Below are 14076 nucleotides of genomic sequence, written 5' to 3' on the forward strand. Positions count from 1 at the left end.
TTGCCTTTTTTTTAAAGTTGCCTTACACATTTTTAAAATATATCAGTTGTACTCTGCATGATCAAGAGGCATGAGGACATACATCAATGTTCGTACTACTCAAAGGGTTAAATAGAAATGATATCTTCATTCATGTAAGTTTTTTAAAAAAAAATATCACTAAAGCAGTGGTTCTTAACAAGTGATTTTTGTCCCCCAGGGGACATTTAGCAATGTATGGAGACTTTTCTTTTCATTGTAACAACCAGGGTGGGAGGTGCTACTGGCATCTAGTGAGTTGAGGTCAGGGATGCTGCTGAATATGCTATAATGCACAAGGCAGCGTCGACAAGGAATTACTGACCTTAAATGTCAAGGGCCAAGTTCAAGGAACCTTTAGAATCAATGAAGAATGAGGACTTGGTAGAGATTATCTAGGGAACGAGGCATGACCTTATGCTTTTGTTTAGAAAAAAGAAACTATAATCATGACATTATAAATAATGTTTGGATTTGAAAAATAAAGGATTTCTTCTAAAGCCACCCATTTCAATTATAACTTGGGATCCAGAAGATCCACATGGTTTTAGAGTTATGGTGTACAGCAATGTCAAGACTTAAAAGCTTTGTATGAAACATGCATAAAGTAACATGCACTGGAAGAAAGGCTGAGCTGAGGTTCCAAGAATCTCAGAGCTACCCTGCCACACACTAATCACGAGCCTGGTCAAGTGATTTAACCCATGTGAGCCTCCATTGCTGTTTCTGGCCAGACATTGAGATGGAAAAGCTTAACATCATTCCTTGACTATTCCTCCTCTTTTAGCCACAGTTGTGGCCAAGTCAAGGACTTTTCCTTACTTTCCAGACTCACAGTCATCCTTCCTCTGCATTGGCTTGCCTTGAAGTTGAGCCATTGTTACTTCACATCTGGGCTATTGCAGTATTTTCCTAGCTGATGTTCTCCCCTCAAACATATCCCGTCAAATACCACCATCTTGTCTCTTTATACCTTTGCTTTATTATGTCCTGTCAAATTTTCCCATGTCTGTAAAGTAAAAGTTACCTATAGTGTGACACCTCACTCCCTCTCTGGTCTTCTCAACAATACTTTTCTATACTAGTCTTAGATGTTTTCTCTCCTTAGATCTTTGCCATCCCCATCACATTACTGTACTTACTCCCTTCTTCATGATGGCATTTTCTAAATCAAGTCTTCCTGCTGAGCTTCTGCTGTGTCTGGCATGTTCCTACCTCGTTGTCATCTCTCAACCTTCTTTCACATCTGAAATTCCACAATCTCTTAGAAATTTTGCTAAGATTTCAGTGATATCTCTGTCCTTTAAGTGTATATGTACTTATTGTTTGCTCAATATATATGATACTTACCACATTTGACCTTGTATATGTATGTATATATAATTTTCTTCTCCTTTTGTTGACATCTTGCACTCCCTCTCAACTATCCAAAGGAAAAGAGACACAAACTATCACACTGAGGTAAGCTCTACATAAGGTTTTATGAGAAAGGTAAAGAAATGTTTTGTAGCATCCTCTGGATTCAATGCCTATTCATGATTGGCCAAAACTAAGACATTATGGGATATAGAGACATAGTCATACCTATAAATAAAAATATAAAGTCTTTCCAATTAAGCTATAAGCCTCATCATAATAGTCATGATGTCCACATGACAAACCCTTTCTATCCTCTGAGACTTGGCATAGAAAGTGTCCCAAAATAATTATATGGTTGATTTTATTTTGCTCATGCTTTTCTATGTCAAAATTATCAATGTAGTGAAATAAAAATAGTATCGAGCCTTGGGAAACTTCTTTAAAAATTGAATTTATTGGGTTGATATTGTTAAATAAAATTAGGTAGTTTCAGGTGTACAATTCTATAATACATCATCTGTATACTGTATTGTGTGTTCATCACCCAAAGTCAAGTCTCCTTCCATCACCATTTACCCCTCCTTTACCTTTTCCTACTTTTCCCACCCCCATTTCGCTCTGGTAATCACCATACTGTTATCAGTCTATGAGAGTTTTTTTGCTTAATCCTTTCACCTTGCCCCTAACCCCCTCCCCTCTGATAGCTGACAGTCTGTTCTCTGTATCTATGAGTCTGTTTTTATTTTGTTTGTTAGTTTATTTTGTTTATTAGATTCCACATGTAGGTGAAATCATTTATAGTCAATATTTGACAAAGGAAACAAGAATATACAATATGGTGAAGATTTTCTATTTAATAAACAATGTTGGGGAAATTGGACCAATACATGCAAAACAGTGAAACTAGACCATTTTCTTATACCACACACAAGAATAAGCTCAAAATAGATTAAAGACTTAAATGTTAGACTTGAAACCTTAAAAATTCTAAAAAGAAAACATAGGCAGTAAAATCTCAGATATTTCTCATAGCAATATTTTTTTCTGATATCTCTCCTCAGGCAAGGGAAACAAACAAAAAATAAACAAATGGGACTACATCAAGCTAAAAAGCTTTTTGCACAGCAAAGGAAACCATCAACAGAATGAAAAGACAGCCCACTGAATGGGAAAACATATTCACCAATGATACATCTGATAAATGGTTAATATCTAAAATTTATAAAGAATTTATAAAATTCAACACCAAAAAACAATATATATATATAAGACCTGTGTTGAAATATGCATCTTGTGATCCGAGGCAATGGATTCTGCTGGATTCCTAAACTTAAAATGAAATTCTCAGATTATGACATGGAGTTGGTGAAGATTGTTCATGTTGCTTAGCATATATACATATGCATATATATATGCAAACTGTCTGGGAGATATATATATATACACATATTAATACATACATAGTGTGGTTTTATGGTCACACTTGCATCAAAGTATTCTTTTCATCTTTTTCCTTTTGGCTTAAGCATACTCAGGGTAAATGTATGCCAATCTTTTTTACAGGTGTAGCTGTATGCCTTGCTTCAATTGCAAAGGTTTCTGTGTTCTTGCCTCATTTGTAAATATGCAAAATTTTATTCTTCATGTATTAAAAGGACAGCATCTCTGTTTATATAATGCAAATATTCACCCCAGGGTTTTCAAGTCTTGGCTGTGAGGGTTTTTTTTTTCAGTTTGCTGTAGTTAAGTGTGTTTCTTCATTGTTACCTGACTTAATCTTTTTTAATCTATGCACGGAGTGATGTTATCCCCCATCAAAGGAAACACTCACCTGGTAAAAGGGCAGCATAGATTAATGCAGTGGTTCTCGAAGTGTGGTCCCTGGAGCGGCAACAGCAACAGCATCTGAGAATTTGTTAGAGAGGAAAGTTCCCAGGTTTCACCTATTGAACCAGGAACTCCGGTGCTGGGACCAGCAATAGGGGTTGTAACAAGCCTTTCAGGGAATTCTGGGGCAAGATTAAGTGTGAAAACTATTGATTTAGTTATTAGCAGTATGAAGTTTGAACAGACTGCCTGAATTCAAATATGTACTTTAAATCATGCAACTTTCTTGTGCCTCATCCATGAATGGGGTCATAGTAGTACCATCCAAGATAGAGTTGTGGTGAGATTAAAGTGAAACAATACATGAGGAAAGTTTAGCAAGGTCTGTCACTTGATGAGCGCTTCCTACATTTTAGCTATAATTGTACAAATTTCGCCCATTCTCTAGTCTTGAATACTTCTTCCTCTTGCTGAGCCCTTGAATGCCCTCTCTTGAATGCCCTTGCCACCTTTTTTTCTTGTGCCAGATGATGGAGGATGGATGCATATATTTTTTTCTCTAGCTAAATACTGAGTTTCCTGTCACAAGCAATTTTTTCTTGGAAAAAAAATCTAATGATAAACATAGAGTACAACACATTTAATTTCTTTCTTGTATCTGATTTCTATCTTAACTATAATATAGTTTCCTTATACTCACCTGCTTTTTTTTTCTTAGACATTTCATATCAGAACCAGTACTTAATTTCATGGCTGATATAATTGATACATAGATGGATAGGGGTATATTTTTGCCCTGTCTTCAATGATGAATCATTCTTGTTTGTTCTAGATGCTTCTGGACTTGTTATCCTGTGTCATTTCTAACTGGTGCCAGTTTTTGACAAATGATAGCAGCAAGGCGTGGTGTGCTACCTCAGGTTCCTATTTTCCCTGAGTGTTTGGATGTAATAATTTTAGAGACGGCCACATGGTTAATGAGTCTTGCCCTCAGGTGCTCAGCACAGAGGGAGCCTTCACTAGCCTATCAGATGCCTCCTTTGAAACTGGTGAAAGTGTAAGAGAGCAAGATGAATGGACATTTGTGTGTCATATTCTTTGAGAATTGAATAGAGGATTTATGGCGTTCCCTGACTTGACACACTTCACACTTGTCATGTTGGCACATTGCATTATACTCGGCTGCCCATGGGGCCTTTGATGATGTTTCAGAAACAGGTAATAGATGTCTCTGTGCTATATCCATACATTTGCAGAGAAAGATCCAATATTGAAAATAAAGGTACAGTAGAAACCATCCCTATCCACCAAACACAAAAGCCTACCTCTGCTCTCTGTTGTTTTGTTTGTCCCAATTCCTTACCTAGACAAGCAAGCCCATCTCCAGCTTGCAATGATCCACCTAGAGTAATAATGCAACCCATAATCAGTGCTATTTCTATATCTCATTTTATTATTTACTTGGGTCTAACAATTGGAGACTACTATTACAGCAGCTACAGTGCAATATAAAGAACACGAGATTATTGAACCCTTCATTCTAAGCCTGACTTGGCTGAGGATGGACCTTCTATGTGTGAGCTCTCATATCAATGTCCTAATTATCTCATCCATCACGTGGGCACTAGAATTTCTGAGTAGCCTACCTCCAGAAGGAATACATGAGAAATTGTTTGAAAAAGCATGGAAATGAGAGAAAATCACCTATATGACTATTGATGAAACAGTTGGAATACAAATGGATTTGCCCTCAGTTATGGAGAAAAAAGAATAGACCCACCCTGGCCGGTTGGCTCAGTGGTATAGTGTTGGCCAGCATGTGGAGGTCCCGGGTTCGATTCCCAGCCAGGGCACATAGGAGAAGTGCCCATCTGCTTCTCCACCCCTCCCTCTCTCCTTTCTATCTCTCTCTTCCTCTCCAGCAGCCAAGGCTCCACTGGAGCAAAGTTGGCCCGGGCACTGAGGACAGCTCCATGGCCTCTGCCTCAGGTGCTAGAATGGCTCTGGTTGCAATGGAGCAACAGCCCAGATGGGCAAAGCATCACCCCCTGGTGGACATGCTGGGTGGATCCTGGTTGGGCACACATGGGAGTCTGTCTCTCTGCGTCCCCACTTCTCACTTCAGAAAAATACAAAAAAAAAAAAAAAAAAAAAAAGAAAGAATAGACCCTTTGAAATGGTGAGTGAGTGTTTTTAAGGAATGCTGTAAGTAATGGACAAGGGGAGTTCTGGATTCCTTTTTCAGCTCCTTAGTTGACATATCCTGAGAATTACTACAGTGACCTTAGACGCACACCCCTTGATCAAGTGGCCGTTGCAGGCATGAGTGGTAAGCAATCAGCAATAGCTACACTGTGGTCAAGGATAGAGGCCTCTGCTCATGTTTCAGGTGGAATTCTACCTCAGTCGTTGAAAAACAAGAGCCTTAACCATGGCTGTTATCAAATCTCCTACTATCCAGGCAGGAGAGAGGCCACAGATGGGTTTTTATTAAGTAAAATTTTAAAATGAGTATTTATTTTATAGCTGAATTAGTGAACTGAGAGTCTTACAAGCTGTGTGTAAGAATGTCTTTTTTGTATGTGCCCCAGGCACTATGTTAGGCAAAATGTTAATAGCCTTGCCCTCACGGAGCTGCTAGTAGGAAATATGGAAACTTCGTTGTCATCGTAGGGGCAGAGAAAATCTGTGAGGATATCCCTGCCCTATTTGCATAGACACCTCAGTGAGTTCATCCCCACCTAGTGCCAAGGCTACTGAGACCTCCCACCTACCATGCTTTCTCTTGATGATCTTACCAGCCTCATGCTGTAAATACCAGCTACTGATGTGGACCACACCAAACTTTCCCCCCATTCACACATTTTTCCCAAACACCAGACTCAAGCAACCAGCTGCCCAGGAAGCAAGGTGCAGCCTTCTCTGCCCTTGGATCTTTCCAAAGTGTCTGTCACAGGGCCCATCTCTGGGACACACACTGGCCTCCTACGTTTTGCTTCTCCTCTTATTCTCAACCTCTCCTTCTAGACTAAAGGGTCTTCATCTCAGCGAGGAGGTGGTGGTTGGGATGGGGGGAGGGCTTCATGGGACTTTACATCATGCTGAATTCTCCCAAATCTATTGTTTCTGGTATATCCCTTATGCCCTGGATCCTTCAGACTCTGGAGTTCGCTTTGCAAAATGCCTCTCTTCCACTTTTCTGTTTTAATAATCCTAATACTTAGTTTGGACGAAAGAGAAGAGCTATAGAGTAAAAAAGAATTACAGGGAATAAAAAGAAAATCTGCTAAGATATCTAAACATTATTTTATATTACATTGGAATTATATGTTTAAGGCTCTCTCTCTTAATTTTATTTTAAACACCTTGCAGGCAAGAAGCATGCCATATTCATACGTACTTGGTACAATCATCAGTACTTGGTACAATCTCTGATCCACAATAGATAAACTATGTGAACTGAAACAACGATACTTGAACACTTCACATCTTTATACCCCCTTTTTTTTTCCTTATATAAAAAAAGCAGTATATCATAGTAGTTAAAGAGCATGGACTCTAAACACAGACCACCTGGGTTAACATTCTGGTTCTGCCCATTACTAGCTGTTTGATCTTGATCAAGTTATTACTCTCTTCCTGCCCCACTTTCCTTATCTGTAAAACAGGAATGTGGATGATGAATTGGCCTCTCTGATATGGTTGTTGTACAGTTACGTGAGTTAATGTATATAAAATACTGAGGCCAGTCCTTGGTACAGACTGGATGTAATCAGTGTGAGCTATGATTCTTCTCTCTTCTTCAAACCCCTGTCTTTGACAGTCTAGTTAACTTGTGCTTTCCCATCTCTTTCAGGTTCCCTTTGGAAAGAGCTTCCTGTACTGTCTCCCCCAGAAAACATCTCTTTCCCCTGGTTAGGTTGAGTACTGCTCTTTTAGGCTCCTTTTCTAAGTTGTGTGCCCTTCAATCCTTTATAAGACCACCCCATTGTATTAGAAAGGTCATCATTCCGCATCCACTTTGGACCGGCCTGTGCCTTGCCAGCACTTGTCAAAGTGCTTCGTACACAACAGATACCAAACATGTGGCATCGGTGAAGGGAGTACATTTCATCTCTAATTACCACTCTTACAGCTATCCATTTTCTATACCTGGGATCAGTCTTGCCCACAATAAATGGGATTCTTGGTTCCTTCAATAAGCTCAGAGAATGTGGCTCACCAGGGGCAGAATGCCTTTGAAGAAGATGTGTGTGCTGGTTCCCTCTTTGAACTATATTATGGAATGATTCATCTTCCATGAGCCACATAACCTCAAATCAGGGCTCCCATCCACCCTCATCTTTCATGCCTTCTTCAGTTGCCCATTTTTTTCTCCCTTCTTCCTGTTTCATCCATCTCACCTCCCGCCATGCCTGTGCAGATACACAGACACGCACACACACCTTTGATCCCGCTGACACCAATGGCACTAAGGAAAGAAGTTCAATATGTCCACTGGCGTCAAAATACAGTAATAACAATCCTTCAAAATGACAATCACAGGCAGCCCAGGGGCATTCAGGGGCTCTTCTGCTTTGTGTGCTCTTTAGTCTCGAATGTTTTTCTTTAGTGTTTAAAAGCAAGCAGAAGGAGCTGCAGTTTGCGCCACCTGAGAGATGTTAGTGAGCTGGGATTCCACAAAGATAGTTCTGGCACTCCCGTGGTGGTGAGCCAGCAGGGGCGGGGCTGTGTGTGTCCCATCTCGCAGCCTCCAGCAGAGCATGATCCCCCATTGGCAACCAGTTCCTCAGCTGCCTTTCGCTTGCAATTGTGATGCAAAGGAAAAAGGCGCCATTTCTGGCAGCACCTCTTAGCTTCCTGCACTGCCTTAGGCACTGAGAGAATACAGGAGGCCCACCCTGCCTTGGCTGCCACCTGACACCTCTTCTGCTTATCTCAGCCCAGAGTACCCATTAGGAGTCTACAGTAGCATCGCACCACCTCTTACTGGGCAGCTGTTCCCTGGATCTCCACTCATCCTCCTATATAGCTCATGCTGCTCCCCTCCTGCCAAGTATAACCCAACATCCATGGGAAGAGAAAATAGACTGTGTGCTCTACTGACTCCCAGGACAAGCCAGGTCCAGCTGCCTCAGTGGAGAACCAAAGGGGGACACTGTTGATGTTTTATTTTGTTTTTCCTAATTTTCTAGTCCTCTTTGCTGTCAGCAGGAGCAAGGGAAACCTGGAACCTCAAAATCATACACCACCCTAAGCCTCACTGAGCTGGCAGCTCCTAGTTCTGATTCAAAATTTAATGTTGTTTTGTTTATGGCAGGAAAAATATAGCTTTCTGTTTTGGGGTGGCAGCTGGGTAAAGGAAGCAGAAAACAACTTATATATTTCTTGGTAATCCACCAGCTATGTTAAATCAACATTTGATGATTTATACATCAAAGAGACACAGACAAATGAAATTTTCTTTCAAATACTACACACTGACATAGACAATAGTGACAAAGATAGTCAGTCTCGGTTTAGTGTTGTCTGGGGCACTTGAAACACAGATTGCCACATCTGAAGAAAGGTCATTTCTAGATGCATTGTCCTATAGCAAGGTATAAGTGTGTTGAATGATATTTCTTTCTCACTATTTTTATTGGACCATGGAAGGATGCTAGTTTCTATGTATTGTCCTATAGCGGGGTATAATTATGTTGAATGATATTTCTTTCTCTCTGTTTTGATTGGACAGAAGGATGCTAGTTTCTATGTATTTTCATCACATTTTCAAAGATGACCATTTAGCCTGACCTGTGGTGGCACAATGGATAAAATGTCGACCTGTAATGATGAGGTCTCTGGTTCGAAACCTTAGGTTTGCTCAGTCAAGACACATATGACAAGCAACTACAATGAGTTGATGCTTTCCACTCCTCCACCTTCCCTTTCTCTCTCTCTATCTTCTCTAAAAATCAAAAAATAAAACCTTAAGAAAAAGAAATAAGAAAAACTTAAAAAAAAAAACAAACGATAAGCATTTAACCATCTTCTGTGATAGTCACCAAACAAAGAGAAAAAATCGAGAGCATAAGTCTATAGTTTATAAAACTCAGTTTATATATAATTTTTGAAAATATTTTTTACCTAAATAGTTTCATAGAAACATACTTTATAGGCTTGACAGGGCAGGGTTGAGGAACTTATGTTAAAAGTGGTAGAAAATTTTTAGTAAAGTAATATAAAAAGTATTAGGTGTTTTCTTAACTTTCAAAACTACCTTACCAATGATTTAACTGAGAAAAATTAGCAGTAAATTAGTTTAAAACTGTCCAAAATAGTTGGAAAAAGCTACCAAGATATGAAATATATTTTCCAGTTTTGACAATTATCTTTAACACGTGATTTTAGGATGTGAATGCTCCTGTTATGTTATACTAACCTATGTGTTATTTGAAAAGCTGACTACAAGCTCAGAATAATGATCTATGTTTGCCATCTGAAAATCAGTTCCTAACCAATTGTTTTTAAACAACCAGTTACCTGGACTTTGACTGTCTGTGTCTATGATAGCAGGGCTCCATTCCTATGTAGAATGTAATAATAGCTAATACATGTTAAATACTTATCATGGGCCAGTCATTCTCCTAAGTCTTCCAATTTATTCTTCTGGCTAATCATCAAAGGAACCCTGTGAATTTACTTACTACTGATATTACCATTTTGCAGATCAGAAAATTAAGACAGAGAGAAGTTAAATTACTTGCCCTGATGTCAGAGTAGAAATTTGAACTCACCACTATGCTAAAGCAAAGACCAGAACTGAATGATTTCTTGCAAATAATTCTCCCAGAGATGAAAAAATTGAAATTAAGATGAAAGTATCTTGCTTAGTGTAATAACTAACAGGGAAGGACAAGGAGTTTGGCAAGAATAGCACCCAACACAGATTCCAAGCAAGAGAGGGATTTACTTTATGTGGCCTTATTTCCTACTGTGTGACCTGGGAAAGCCACTTTATCCGATGGATACTCCGTGTTTGCACATGCAATGATGTGTTCATTTAATATTCTATCAATATGTAGCAAATACTCAGCATGTGGTATTTGTGGGAGTAGAATATTGCCCCCACCCCCTGGAGGCATTTAAGTGGAGAAGCAGGTGGAAACTTTGCAAGGACTATGCTATATCAGAGTACTTGTAAGGCCCAAAGGCAAGGTTTGGTTCTTGGAGCTGGACTTGGGAAATGTAGATAATTCAGTATGTTGAACTTAGGACACTCACCTGTGAATACGTAATAAGAAGTGATTTCAGAGAGGTAGGTGGTGCAGATCCTACAAGTTATTCTAATTAGTTTAAACAGATCATGGGAAGTTATTCAAGAATTTTTAGCATGGGCATGATCTATTCCGTTTTGCATTTAAGAAAGTTTATATTGCTGGCAATGTGAAAGATGGCTTGAGGATGGGGTCACTAGAGATAAAAGATTGTAAGAGTTCAGTTGAGCAGTAATGATATGAACTAAGGCAGAGGTGGAAACCAGGGAGTGAACAGAAGGGCTTGAAAGATTTTTAGGAGGTAGAGTCAAAAGAACCTAGTTATTATATATAATAAGAATTGGGGTTATATGATTACTTCATAGTTTAAGTCCCGTTTTGTGGGCTAGTGAGTGGTCCCCAACCACCGGGCTGTGGACCGGTACCAGTCCATGGGCCATTTGGTACTGGTCCGCAGAGAAAGAATAAATAACTTACATTATTTCCGTTTTATTTATATTTAAGTCTGAACAACGTTTTATTTTTAAAAAAGAACCAGATTCCCTCTGTTACATCAGTCTAAGACTCACTCTTGACGCTTGTCTCGGTCACGTGATACATTTATCCTTCCCACTCTAAAGGCCGGTCTGTGAAAATATTTTCTGACATTAAACCGGTCCGTGGCCCAAAAAAGATTGGGGACCACTGGGCTAGTGGATAATGACACCATTCAACAAGATGGGGAACACAGACTGATGATCAGTATGGGTGTATACATTCTAGGAAAGTCAATATGTTCTTTCACAAGTACAGTTCAGTGAACAAGTAAGACATATAGGAGATTTCCAGGAGGCTGTTTGAAATGTGGGTCAGGAACTCTGGCGAGTTATCTATGCCATAAATATAGATTTGAGTCATCCTTGCCAAAGCTATAAGTATGAATGTCATCTCCAGGGAAAGTGAATGCAATAAGAAGGGAAGGAAGTAGAGACACTGATATTTGAAGCAAATAAAGGGCTAGCAGAGGGCCTGGAGAAAATTCAGAGAATGCCAGGGAATAGGGAGAAGGCAGTGTAAACAAATGAATTAAGATCTCTAAGAAGATGGTTGTTTCCATGGGTAAAGTGCTTCTGAGATGCGGGATGACTAGAGCTGGCAGTAAGGAGGTCATGCTGACCCCGGTGGGGAGTTCCAGGGACACGTTTGTCAGGACAAAAGCTGTATAGTGGGATGAGAGGAAGTGAATGAGATGTGAGACAGTGAGGGTAAGCAACGTGTTCAGGTTGCTTTCTCATAGCCACAAAGCAAAGCTATAAGACCGTACGCTAGCTATAAGAAGTTATAGCTTCTTTTGCTTTGAGATTTTCTAAGATAGGGAATAGGTGAGGACGTTTCTAACCCTCAGAAAAAAAAGCCAGCAGAAAAGAAGTTAGTTAATGGAGTGAGGAGGTAGAACTTGGTGAGCTCCCAAGCAGGTATAAGAATCAGCGTTATCCCAAACAGGATATTTTATTTGTTAACTTAAATAAGTTATTTTTTATACATTTATCAAAGTATATATATAATATCAAATCTAAGAATACAGAAGTAGATGATGTGAAACAGTAATCCTCTCTACCACTCCTCTACCCCCAGTTCCATTAGAAAAAAAGGGATTTTTTTTACACTAAAAATAGATTTATTTTATACTGATTATGTAAATAATATATATTCACTATAATTTTAATAGTACATGCAAATATAAGAAAATAAGGGTTACTTAAAATTCCAACCTTTCAAAATAATCACATTGAGAGGACTATACATATATATCTGTATATATATGTATATATATATAGTCTTCTTTGCTCACTTTAACTTTATACTGCTTTCCTAACTATACTATAAGCCCTGTTAACAGCCTAGTAGGTGGTCTTCTATATAGCTTCAATACTTACATAAATATATACACAGGTTGGCAAAAATCGTTTTATAGTTGTTCATATGGAAAAAAGACATTCAGGTTGTGATTATTATAATATATTTATCAACTCAAATGAATGCCACAATGCAACTGTAAACCTACTTTTGACCACCCCTGAATATATACACCTTTTGTTGATCACTGCTTTACCAAAAAAAAAAAAAAAAAAAAAAAAAAAAAAATTGGGGTTATATAACATATACATACTTTCTTGCATTTTGCTTCTCTCTCTCAATAATGTGTTGTGGAATCATTCCAAGCCATCTGGTATTTCTCTCATTCATTCTTTTGCTCTATTTAAATATATCCATCCATTCCTTTATAAAGGACATTTACTTTTAGTTCACTAGAAACAGTTCTGCAATAAATGGAATTGTATCTGTGCTCTTTGATATTAGTACTTCTGTTTCTATGGAATAGATTACCAGAATAAAAAGCAAAGGATGAAAGGGTTATGTATATTTTTAATTTTTGTAGTGGTTGCTTGGTTGCTTGGTATGTTGGACATGGTGCTCCTTCTAGTGTGCCTTCCTGTAGAGGTAAGAAGGCTCAAACCTGCACTTCCCAGAATCCATTGCAGCCAGAATGTGACTTATATTGGCCAAATTCATGCAAGATTTGAAATTCAAAATTAAGGTGAAAACTTCATTTCTAAAAATTTTAGATGGGATATAAGTACAGGAGAATGTTTATTTGTTTTCCTACAGTAGCATTAACAAAACCCGCATGTCAAAAAAATAAGCAACTGTCCAACAAAGGAGGGAAATTAAGCTGTAAAACAAATCAGACAATGGAGTACTATGCAACAATGGAAGTAAATTACCTAAAAGTACAAATATCAACCCAGAATATTTTAATAACATACTCTGAAGGGAAAGAAGATAGTTATAAAAGAACATGCACAGTGTGGCCAGCACTTGCAATGCCCCTTACAATATATATCCCTTTAGCTCACATGATTGCAGACAGCTGTAGTGGATAGTTTCATGCAGTGACAAGTGTCACTAGAAGGTCACAATGAGGGACCTCTGCTTTTCTGCCTCAAGCCTTTCTGGGAATCATAGAAAATAACTCAGCCTGGATGTGCAAGGGAGTTAAGCCCCTGAGAACTTCGACCAAATGGAAGTAAAGTCAGTGAATAAGTCCTTTCCTTTGGTCTGGTGAGCCAATTATGAAATTGTATTTTACATATTTTCAGAGAGGGTACACAGCAGGACCATCCTCTGTTGCCAATAGCAACCAGCAGAATAATTTACTTTTGTTCTCTTACTTCTCTAGGCTCTTCTCCTATACTCCCACCTCCACTGCCTGGGATCACCTCCCAAATATACTACCTGCACGGAAGTCCTTTTCTCTGGCATTGATTTTGAGGACACCCAAATTATGACATATAGTATGGTTGCATTTGCATGAAGTTCAAAAATAGTCAGGATTAAATATTGTATAGGGAGATATGCATGTCAGCTAAATTATGAAGAAAAACAAGAAAATGTTTGATATAAAATTAATGTATTATGCTCACATTGGGATAAGAAACTATATACTAAGCAGGACATACAGTGGCTTCAAAGATGCTAGTCATGTTTTATTCTTCAAGTTATGTGTGGAATACATGGCATCTGCTTCATTATTTCTTTAAATTATTTATTCTTGGCTTTTTAGTCTCAGGGC

The sequence above is a fragment of the Saccopteryx leptura genome, chromosome 3 (genome assembly GCF_036850995.1).
Source record: "Saccopteryx leptura isolate mSacLep1 chromosome 3, mSacLep1_pri_phased_curated, whole genome shotgun sequence".
NCBI lineage: Eukaryota > Metazoa > Chordata > Mammalia > Chiroptera > Emballonuridae > Saccopteryx > Saccopteryx leptura.